An 11,616-nucleotide genomic window follows, 5' to 3' on the forward strand; every position below is an offset into this window, starting at 1 on the left:
ACGGAATACAACATTTGTTTTTTATTTTCTTTTAACTCTCAACACTCATCTCTCTCTCTCTCTGTTAACAGACAGAGAACAACTCTCTACTCCAACTCAATATAGAAGAACATAAACTTCAATCCCTCCTACCGGTGTCTACCGTCGACGGATCGGGGTCCCGTTTGCCGGAACGGAACCGGGGCGGCGAGGAGAACGACATGGTGGGAGGAGCCCAAGGAGGGGCTCACCGACGTTGACGGGAGGGGCCGGTGAAGCCGGAGTTCGCGGGAAGGGGCGGAGGAGACGGCGTGGAGGCGGACGAGGCGGTGACGGTGACGGTGATGGCGTTGTTCCGGTGAGGACGGTGACGGTCGTGCCGGCGAGGAGGAGCCGGCCGGAGGTTCGCCGAGAGGGGCCCCGATGAGGAGGGCCCCCGGGATGGAGCCGCCGACGGGGAGGAGGGGCTCGGCCGGCGGGGCTCGTGGGGTCGGTCTCCAGGGGGTGGTGCCGCGGGGTGAAACAAGGGCCTCGGCCGATGGGGTGTCTGGGGGCCGCCGGCGGGAGGGAGGAGGCCGTGGGGGGGCGACGTGGGAGCTCGCCGGTGGGAGGAGAGGAGCCGACGGGGAGAGAGGCCGTCGGCGGGAGGACCGAGGAGGGAGGAGGAGGAGGGATCGGGCGGTGGAGTGGGAGCAGGTGGAGAGGAGGGATCGTGGGGGAGGGAGGAGAGATGTGTCGGTGGGGTGGGTGGGGCCTCTCGTGGGAGTGAGGGGCTGGGACGACGGAGTGGGGGGGGGTGGCGGCGCTCAAGGGGGGAGGGAGTAGCGAGTGGGGGCTTGCTCGCCAGGGGGCTTCTAGGGTTTGAGGGAGGGGGCGCGGGGGCCTGACCGGTTGGGCTTCTTGGCCCAGCCGGGCCACGAGGTGGGGGTTGCTTTTCCCTTTTTTTTGATTTGTTTTGTTTCGTTTTATTTTGTTTTTTTTATTATTATTTCTTTCTTTCCCTATTTATTTTACTAACTGATTTTTCTTTTTAAATACTTTCTTTTTTACATATATATTCTTTTGCTATTTAACGTGAATTTATAAAATACTTTTCTTTTGTCTTCAAATTTTTGGATCCGGACAAACTCGAATCAACGCGGGTCCGAGATGGAAATTCGATGAAGTGGCATCATTAGCGGGTGATCACTGTAGCTTAATCACAATAATTACTGTTGCAAAAGTCGAGGATGTCACAATCACACATCTGAAATAGAGAGTAATGCAAAAAGGCATTAGAGCTCTAGAGACAAAATTGGGCAGCATAATGGGTGTAAATGCTCAAAAACAAATTTGAGAGAACCCACAAAAGATAGGATAGCATAACCACTCAACTATCAAGTTCAATTCCATGGTCATCATAACTTATTTCCTTTTCCTTGGAACAAACGAAACTCAGAGTAACTCTCGACTCGTTTTCCTACAATCTACCGACAAATAATACACGATCCTGAGAGAAAGATAAGTAACCTAATTCTTAATCCCCGCAGAAAAGACGAGGATGACCAGAATAGAATGACTTGAGAAGAGAAGCAAGAATCTTACGTTCCCTTCCACAAACAATTCCGTTATATATAACTAAAGCAATTCTATACTCAATTTCGACTAGTTTGGCTTGGTAATCCTACAGTCAGTAAGGCTCTGATACCAGTACTGTCGGCACCCCTATCCTAAGCCATAGGAATCCATCCTGTTACACATTGCATCCCTTTGCGGTCTCACGCACGGTTATCCCCACGGCTGCCACCTTACCTTAGCCGGGACCGTTTGCGCCTTTTGACTCACGTATGCATTAGTGTCGCTAGCATTCCAATGTCAAATAACCCGGGTCGACATATCTAGTCATCAACTCAAGTGGCTCGACTGTACAAAGACATGCATACATAACCCAGCAAGGCAGGTATCGGTCAACAGCGAGTGTAGACGAGTCGTAGCAAGCTACAAGGACTCCATTACACCGCGTGACATTGCCCCGAAGGGACAGTCACAACAGCTAAGAAGGATAGATGTTGGTCAACCAATGTGTCCGGAGCAGTAGCGAACTACCAAGGCTCGGTGTAATCACAAAGGGGGATTTCTCTGTATAGAGAGCTACTAAGGCATACGACTAGGTGTCGAATCCCATACATATCACAGTGCATCACACGTACGCATGACATACTAGATATGCATAGATACAACAATGCCATCACAACATAATCAGACAACATCACGAAATTTATTTTGAAGACTCGGAACAGTCTTGCATAATATGTTCATACAAGCAGGGGTCACACGACCCGACACTCAAAGTCATACAAACAAAGTCATACAAACCAACGGAAGCATAAAAGCTGTAAGGGTACAAACAGTTGCAAGGATAAGGCATAAACTCTGACTATCTACAGATCCCTTCTGAAAGGGGCCAGGTCGTAGCTGCGACACCAGCTACTCGTCATCATCATTTTCTAGAAAGAACCCACCTATTCGGTCATGGGTATCCTCTGCAAAAATTATTTTGAAAACATAAGTACAAAAGTACTCAGCAAGACTTTGGAACATATCTATCTACTCATGCTCAGGTATCAATAAAGGGGGTTGTGGTGTTTCATGCACCAAGCCTGCTTTGACTCTTGGCTAGGCTAAACTACAATTTTAAATAGTCTTAACAACTTTGATTTCTTGCACACGAGTCCACTAAGTCCACAACAATACACCATCATGCAATCATTCCCGTCTTCCTACGGAAATGTCATCCATGACACTCACACTTATCTTGATACATTTAGGAGTAGCCATTAAAGTTATCGATGAACAACATATGTCTCAAGTAGTCCATATCCGCGGACGCGGCTATTCGAATAGATCATAACCCTGTAGGGGTGTACTTCTTCACACACGCTCTCGCCTCTTATCACTATGTGCACCTCACGCACCTCGGCAACCTTCAAGCGGAAGCCCAGCGAGGGAGTCGGCCACGACCGTTAACCACATTAGTACCTAGTCCAGGTTTATGGCCTATTTGAGGGTAACCCGCACAGAAGTCCAGCCGAGCTTTCCGCCACGGCCCCAAACGATGTGCGCAGGGTTCCCAAGCCCACCATCCGGGTGCCACTTGGTACACCGTGCCACTGCCTATCATATCATAGCCCACCTATAAGGTCAGCACCATGCACGGCCTCCAGCATGACTATAAACACCAGAATCTACTTGCAACTCCTGGACCAAGTACGAGGCGATTAATAAGTCGAGAGGGTCAATTAAGTACCCCAAAGTGTGGTAGTATGTAGTCTTGGATTACATACACGGAACTCAGTTCCTAAGGACGGTTCCAATGAAACAACCCGCCATGTACTCGTACATAGCCTTTCATTGGTACCTTTACCAAATTAGGTTCCACACTTATTCCTTGTCACTAGAACATATTCATCCATTCCTGTTCATCACCCAGATGAAACAGACCTGACACAACTCTAGGCATAGCAAGCATAGCAGGAATAAACACATCACAACCCAAGCATCTACCAAGTATGCTAGGTTGCATGGTTTGGCTATTTACTGTGACAATGACAGGTCATGCAAAGGAGTAGGTTCAGCTACCGAAGTAAAGCATTTGAAATATTTTGTCCTAATGCAATAAATGGGAGCAGGAGTAAGAACACGGGATGATATCGGGATGATCAAAAGGGTGCTTGCCTTGTTGCTCGGCAGAGGGGTAATATCCGTGAGTCGGATATTCACGCGTATCCGGAGGGGCAGGGCCTACCGAAATAATAACATTCAATTAATAGCAATCATATGCAACAATCATGATGCTTGATCATGGCATGAAGTGAAGAGTGATATGATTCAGTGTGGTTGGTAAAACCTTAGTTTGCATCTGGTTTGAAATCCAAATTCAAATATCAATTGAATTAACATATTTATCATAATCATTTAATTGATTTGACGTGATGTTGTTTCATAACTTTGTTTTTCATGCATGAAAGTAGCACCAATGTGTTCATTGTATTTTTCTGATCAATTTTCATATATTATTTGTCAAATTTGGAGTTATAATCAATTTTTTATGAATTTCCAAAGTTTTGCATTTGTTCTGGAATTATATTAATCAGAATTGGAATTATTGCATCAGCATGACATCAGCAGGTCAGCTAGCCGTTTGAAAGTCAAACCTGACCAGTGGGATGCACTGGTCAGTGACTCTGGCCAGAAATTAGTTAAGTTTTAAGCTAATTAGGTATTTAACAGGGCTGGACCCACATGTCAGTGTATGTTTAACTTTCAATGTAATTATTATTTTTATTTTGACTAATATTAATTAGCCAGGGGCTGGCCCCACTTGCCAGTGACTCAGGGGAGTCAACCCCACCGCTGATGGGGTCAAACCTACCGGAGGCGAGGCTCTGGCGACCACCAGAACAGCGGAGGGCATCGGGTTTCTCCTTCCGGCAACCAAACGAGTGGCGGAGGGCACCAAACGAATGAGCAGACGACCACGGTTCCATTTTTGCACATCGCAGGGGCTAAGATGGCCGGGGATGACGCCGCCGACGAGCTTGGCGGCTGCCGGAGCTCGGGCCAGGTCGAGGTCGTCGAACCAGTGGCTAAAAGGGGTAGTGCTTAGCTCCTACATCACCTACGCGTTGCACTGAAGCTGTTGGTAGCTTCAGAACGACCAGCCGATCACCAGAGAGCTACCGGCTATGAGCTCCCACAGCGGATCTCGTCGGTCTCCGGTGGAATCGGGTGGTAGAGGAAGGAATCGAGGGGGAAGACAAGGTGGAAAGATTCCTACGCTCACTGGGATTGCAGGGGCGTCGAGATCGAGCTCGGAGATAGACTTAGGAGGGAGACCGACGGTCGCGAACTCCGGGGATCTGAGGAGGCAGACGACGGCGACAGATTGATGCAGGGCTCGAGGGCTTGCATGGCTCGTTGGGAAGGTTCAGGGGGTCGAGGAGGTTCTTCTGCGAGGCTCAGACAAGTCGGAGAGGTACTGGAACAACAGGGAGCTCGAGCTTGAGCTCGCTCCAATGGCGGCCGAGAGGGGAGATAGCAGGGGGGCGAATGGCGAGGGGATGAGCACGGGGGAAGGTTGCGAGATCTTATCTCCTTCACTCCAGTGCGATGCGGTGGCGAGGCAGGCACGAAGGTACCTGGCCGCACAGGAGGGAGCGGCGGCCATCTCCTGCTACCGACTGGCAGGAGGTAGACGATAGGAGGGGAGGAGCTGGGCTGGGCCTCACCGAGGTATAGTATTTTTTCATTTTTATTTCTTTCCTAGTTTCTGTTTTATGTTTTCTGACTTAGTTTTATTTTATTTTTGGCTCCAAACTATTTGTAAAATAGTTTGAATAATGCTAGGGTGTTATTTGGAATATTTCCAAACATTTTATGAGAATCTGAAATATTTGAAATCAAATATATAATTGATTTCAGTGACTTTTATATTTAAAATAAAATGCTAACAACATTTGGAAAATATATTTCACCCGTGATATTTTGTTTCCAATAATTATCAGAAAAGATGAACTTTTATGACGGCCATTTTGGTTTCATTGATTCAACACCTAGTTTGAAATGTTTTGAATATAGAGTTTCTAGGGTTTGCTCTTGTTTTCATTTCTTTCTTTTGACTTCACTTCATTTTCTTGGATGCAACGAATAAATCATGAGCACAAACTTGCTAAACACTGTTAAGGATTTAGGGATGTGACCAAAAATCAATTCATGACAACAAGATAGAGAGGGGAAGCAACCATATGATCTGACTATATTAATAAAGCTCGCGATATATCAAGATCATGCCATCTCAAGAACACGAGAGAGAGAGAGAGATTAAACACATAGCTATTGGTACAAACCCTCAGGCCCGAGGGTGGACTACTCCCTCGTCATCGTGGTGGCCGCGAAGATGATGAAGATGGACTCCAGTGATGATTCCCCTCTGGTAGGGTGCAGAACGGGCTCCGATTGAGTTTTCATGTATACAGAGGCTTACAACGGTGAAACTTCCGATCTAGGGTTATTTTTGGGGGTTCTGTATTTATAGGATTTTTGGGCGTTGTTCTTACTACCAGATGGTCCTCGAGGGGCCCACTAGGTACCAGGGCACGCCTGGGGGGGTGGCGCGCCTTGGTGCCTAGTGAGCACGAGGGGGCCCTCTGGTGGTTCTTTGCTCCAATATTTCTCTTTTCTTCCAAAAAAATCGTCAACAAGTTTTGTCCAATTTCAAGAACTTTTATTTCTGGACAAAAGACAACACCACGGTAGTTCTGCTGAACACAGCATCACTCCAAGTTAGTTGCATGCAAATCATACCAAAACCATATAAAATTGTTGTAAACATGGTATGAATACTTCATAAATTATAGATATGTTGGAGACGTATTAGCATCCCCAAGCTTAATTCCTACTCGTCCTCGAGTAGGTAAATGATAAAAGAAATAATTTATGAAGTGTTAATGCTAGCATAGTGCATAAGTTTTATCAATAATAATTTCAATCACTTTTCTTAGCATCATAACAACAACTCTTTCTTATAAAACTCATCATGATAAAGTAGGAATTGAAAAAGGAATTTTTGAGGTGCAATGCTACCTATCATATTCATCATATACTCTTTTCTGTTGTAGCATTGACATTTGGACTTGAATGATTCAAAGCAATAGTCTATAATTTGACATGAAAACCTTAATACATAAGCATATCAACAAGCCACGAAGTCTTTCAAAATATCAATGCTAAAGAACGCTATCCCTAGCCAATCTTGCTGAATTATTAATCCATTCATGCGACACACTCAAATATAAGCTAAATTCAATGCTCAAGTATGATAATAGTGTTCCATACTTGGTGCTTTATAAGAGAAGATGGAGACTCAAAAAAAAATTGTATAAACTAAATAGAAAGTCCCTTCGTGAAGGGAAGCACATATTTGCACAGGTGCTAGAGCTCAAAGCAAAAATTGAGAGATAAAATTATTTTGGATGCTGTACTTTTCCTGTCAGCAAAAACGACTAAGAGTTCCCATTATCTTCCATGTTAAACAAATTATAGGCGGTTCCCAAACTGAAAATAAAGTTTTTTCTTTTTCCACCATTCTTTCACACTCCACGAATAGCTGAATCCACAGGTACCGTCCATACTAACACATTTCGAGGAACTTACTATTTGACAACATAAAGTAAACTTATTTTCATTTTGGGACTAGGCATCCCTATTACAAGCACACTCTCATGCAATGACAAGTGAATAAACACTCATCTTCATAATAATCAATTTAGCATGGAAGATACCGGCCACCCCTTTTTGCTTCATGAGTTGTACGGGCACACAAAACATAAGTTTATTTTGAACATTAGAGTTTGCACATACTAATTTGTCACAACTTTTGGCTTAGGATTTGGATGCACAAGCAGCATTCCCTCTTAGTACAAGTGAATACTAGCAAATAGATTTAGAAGCGCCCAACCAAGGAACGAAAACCATCATAAACAAACATTAACCATAAATAACACTGAATAATGCAACACGAGTAGGATGTAATCTCATAGCATAATTATTGACTTCATGTGCATGCATAATGAATAGCAAACCTTAACACCAATATTCTTACTAAAGCATAATTATTCATCAAAAGAACTCACATATCACTATCTTCATATTGCAAAACTATTGCAAAGAATCAACTTTAACATCCAGTGATCTTGATGAAAGTTTTTATTATATCTCCCTTGGATATATAACACTTTGGGTCCAAATTCATTTGAAGCAAACTGTCATTGCTAATAACAAGCTCTCAAACAAATATAAGTGAAGATCGAGAGCACAAGTTTCTTTAAAAAAATTAACTCTCAAAATAATATAAGTGAAGCAAGTGAGCATTTCTTCAAAGTTTCTACTAACTCTCAAAATAATCTAAGTGAAGCATGAGAGCATATTTCTTCCAAATAATAGCACCACGGTGCTTAAAAGATACAAGTGATGTACTTGAGCAATTCAGTCAAACTACTCTCAAAATATATAATGAAGATCAATGATTAGTCAAACAATGAAGTAGCTGTGTGAGGACTATCTCTCAATAAAGATTTTCAGATATGATATTTTATTTCAAACAACAAATAAAATGAAAGACACTCCCAGAATAGCACATATCATGTCGACAAATAAAAATGTAGGCTCAACAGAGGCTAACTTATAGTTGTTGATGAAGAATGGTGGGATGCGTAGCATCCCCAAGCTTGAATGCTTGATACTTCTTGAAATATTTACTTGGGATGCCTTTGGCATCCCTAATCTTGAGTTTTTGTGTCTCGTTCAATCCTCTCATATCCCGGTTTCACCTAAGTCTCAAAAACTTCATCCACACTATACTTGAAAAGAACTCGTGAGATAGGTTAGTGCACATAAGCATAAATCAACTCTTTATATACTGCCAAGACAAGTTTCATAATAATTTTCAAACATTAGGTACTGTATGATATTATTTCCACAATTTATATCTACCAATATAAGCTATGGAAACTATAGGATATGTAAATAACAAAACTATGACAGCAACCTGTCTAAACAGGAGATTTGTAGCAATCTACTTAAAACTTGTACTTTTGTATCACAAAACATTCTGAAAATTTAGGAAATAATAAATAATTTACATTGTAGTACGGTGTAAATTTTTCGAAACTTTCAATGTTCTAGTAAAATTTGATAATTCAAATACTACAACATAGTTTTCTGTTTTTGTACAACATACATTGCAGATACAATTCAAGCATTCTAAAGGCAATTCTGGGAACTTTTTCTTGAAAAAAAAGATTATAAATAACATATAACAGATAACAAGAGAATTAAATGACGCTCCAAGAAAATAGATATCATGTGATGAACAAAAAGATAGAATCAAGTAAGATATACTAATAATGTTGGAGATGAAAGTGGGGATGCCTTCTCGGGCATCCCCAAGCTTAGATGCTTGAGTATTCCTTGGATATTACCATGGGCGTGCCTCGGGCATCCCCAAACCTAGGTTATTTCTTCTCCTTATTCTCCTCATATTTGGTATCTCAACCAAAACTCGAAAACTTCAATCTCACAAAACTTAACGGAACTTCGTGAGATGGGTTAGTATGATAAATATAGATCATTCACTTAGATAATGTCAATACAAGATTCATAATTTTTATCACATGATTTATACTGTATTATATTATCCCATAATTTATATCACTCAATATAAGCTATGGTAGCACTAAAACAAGCAAACTATGCATGCAAAACAGAATCTATCAAAACTAGAACAGTCTCCGAAGATCTGAATGAAAACCATACTTACTTGACTCTAAAAATTCTCAAACATTAGGAAAACACATAGAATTTGCATACAAAATATGTAAAAGTTTCAGAAATTTTTTGTGCTCCAATAAAATTAGAGAAATTCTCTTTACGTAAATGTTTTTGTTTTGCATAGAATGTAACAAACAAGTATCCACGCTATCCAAAGGCTTTACTTGGCCCTTTATTGAATTAAAAGCTATAAAACATGATTACCACAGTAGCTTAATCATGTGAACACACAAAAACAGAAAGTAGAAGTGTTGGGTTGTCTTCCAACAAGTGCTTTTCTTTAATGCCTTTTAGCTAGGCATGATGATTTCAATGATGCTCGCATAGGAATAATATTTGAAACATGCAAGAGAGCATCATGAATCACATTAAAAACATTGCAAGCACATTGACGTCCAACCCACTTACTATGCATAGGTATTTTTCAAGCAAACAATTTATTGTCTCAATAATCAACTTGGATAGGAAGGCGAAACAAGCATGACTTCAAAACTTTAAACACATAGGGAGGAAACTTGATATTATTCCAATTCCTACAAGCATATGTTCCTCCCTTATAATAATTTTCAGTAGCATCACGAATGAATTCAACAATATAGCTATCACATAAAGCATTCTTTTCATGATCCACAAGAATATGATTTTACTACTATCAGGACCCCGATCCTAAGTCATATGAATCCAAACGGTAACATATCACATCACTTTGTGGCCTCACGCACGGTAATCACCACGGTTGCCACCTTACCTTAGCTGGGACCGTTTGCGTCTTTTCACTCACGTATATGATTATGTCTATAGAAATCACACGCCAGAGAACCCGGGTCGACATGACTAGTCAAAGAACCCAAGTGGCACATCCATACACGGACAGGCATACGTAACCCAACAATGCAAGTGTCGGTCATGAGCGTGTGTAGACGAGTCCTAGAAATCTACATGGACTCTGTTACACTGTGAGATGTTTCCCTGTCGGGACAGACAAAGCCGCAGAGAAGGATACATGCCGGTCAATCAATATGTTCGGAGCAGTAGCAAGCGACCATGGGTCGGTGGAAGAAGAAAGAGGCATTTCCCTCTAAAGAGGGCTACTAAAGGAAAACAACTAGGTGTCGAATCCCACACATACCAATGCATTTCAAACATACACGCAATATGCACGATATGCGTAGATACAACATGGAATCACAACATAACTCTATGAATCAAGTATTCATTAATGACTCATAAGAGCCAACATAGTGTGATATTACAAGCAGGGGTCACATGACCAAAAAACTCAAGTCATACAAGCATCAAGCGAAAGCAAAACATGTCTGGGTACAGACATCTAACAAAGTGGTTGAAGGAGCCTGAAAAGCTACAACGACCCTCACAAAGGAGAGAGACCTCTGTGTGGTATTTCCAAGCTATTCCGATCAACTTCAAACTCATCGCGTAGAAACCTTAAATGACACTAAGGTCTCCTATGCAAAAACATAATTAAGCAACCGTGAGTACAAACGTACTCAACAAGACTTACATCAGAACTATCTACATATGCATTATAATCAACAAAGGGGTTCTGGAGTTTAATTGCAGCAAGCCAGCTTCGACTGTTGGCTAACCTGTACTACGACCACGAACACTTTCTTTGAGGTGGGGTAGCGCACACGAGTCCACATATCAACCAAATTAATACACCACTATGGACCACTCTCATCTCCCTAGGAGAAGGCCATCCATAGCACTTACACTTATCTTGCTTATTTTAGAGTATCCATTTCAAGTTGTCTATGTATCACATAATGTTTCCAAGTAGTCCATATCCAAGGACGCATCTATTCGAACAGATTCATAACCCTATAGGGGTGTACTTCTTCACACACGCTGTCACCAGTTATCACCATATGCACGTCATGCATCTCGGCAACCTTCAAGTGGAAGCGTTGGCGTGGGCGTTGGCCACGACCGTTAACCACACAAGACCCTAGCCCAGGTTTATTGCGAATTTGAGACTGAACACGTAAGGAAGTCCAGCCGAGTTTCCTCAATAGCCTCAAGTGATGTGTGGAGGGTTCCACAAGCGCACCATTTGGGTGCCACTTGATACACTCTGCCACTGTGTATCTACGAAAGTAAAGCCTACCTTGTTAGACAGAACTAAACACGGTCGCCAACACTTTTCCTACAGACACCAGAAACTAGTTGCAACTCCTGGATAGAGATCTAGACGACTAATAAGCTGAGAGGGTCAATTAAGTTTCCCAATGCGCGGTAGTATCTTGTCTT

Source organism: Hordeum vulgare, chromosome 4H (genome assembly GCF_904849725.1).
Source record: "Hordeum vulgare subsp. vulgare chromosome 4H, MorexV3_pseudomolecules_assembly, whole genome shotgun sequence".
Lineage (NCBI taxonomy): Eukaryota > Viridiplantae > Streptophyta > Magnoliopsida > Poales > Poaceae > Hordeum > Hordeum vulgare.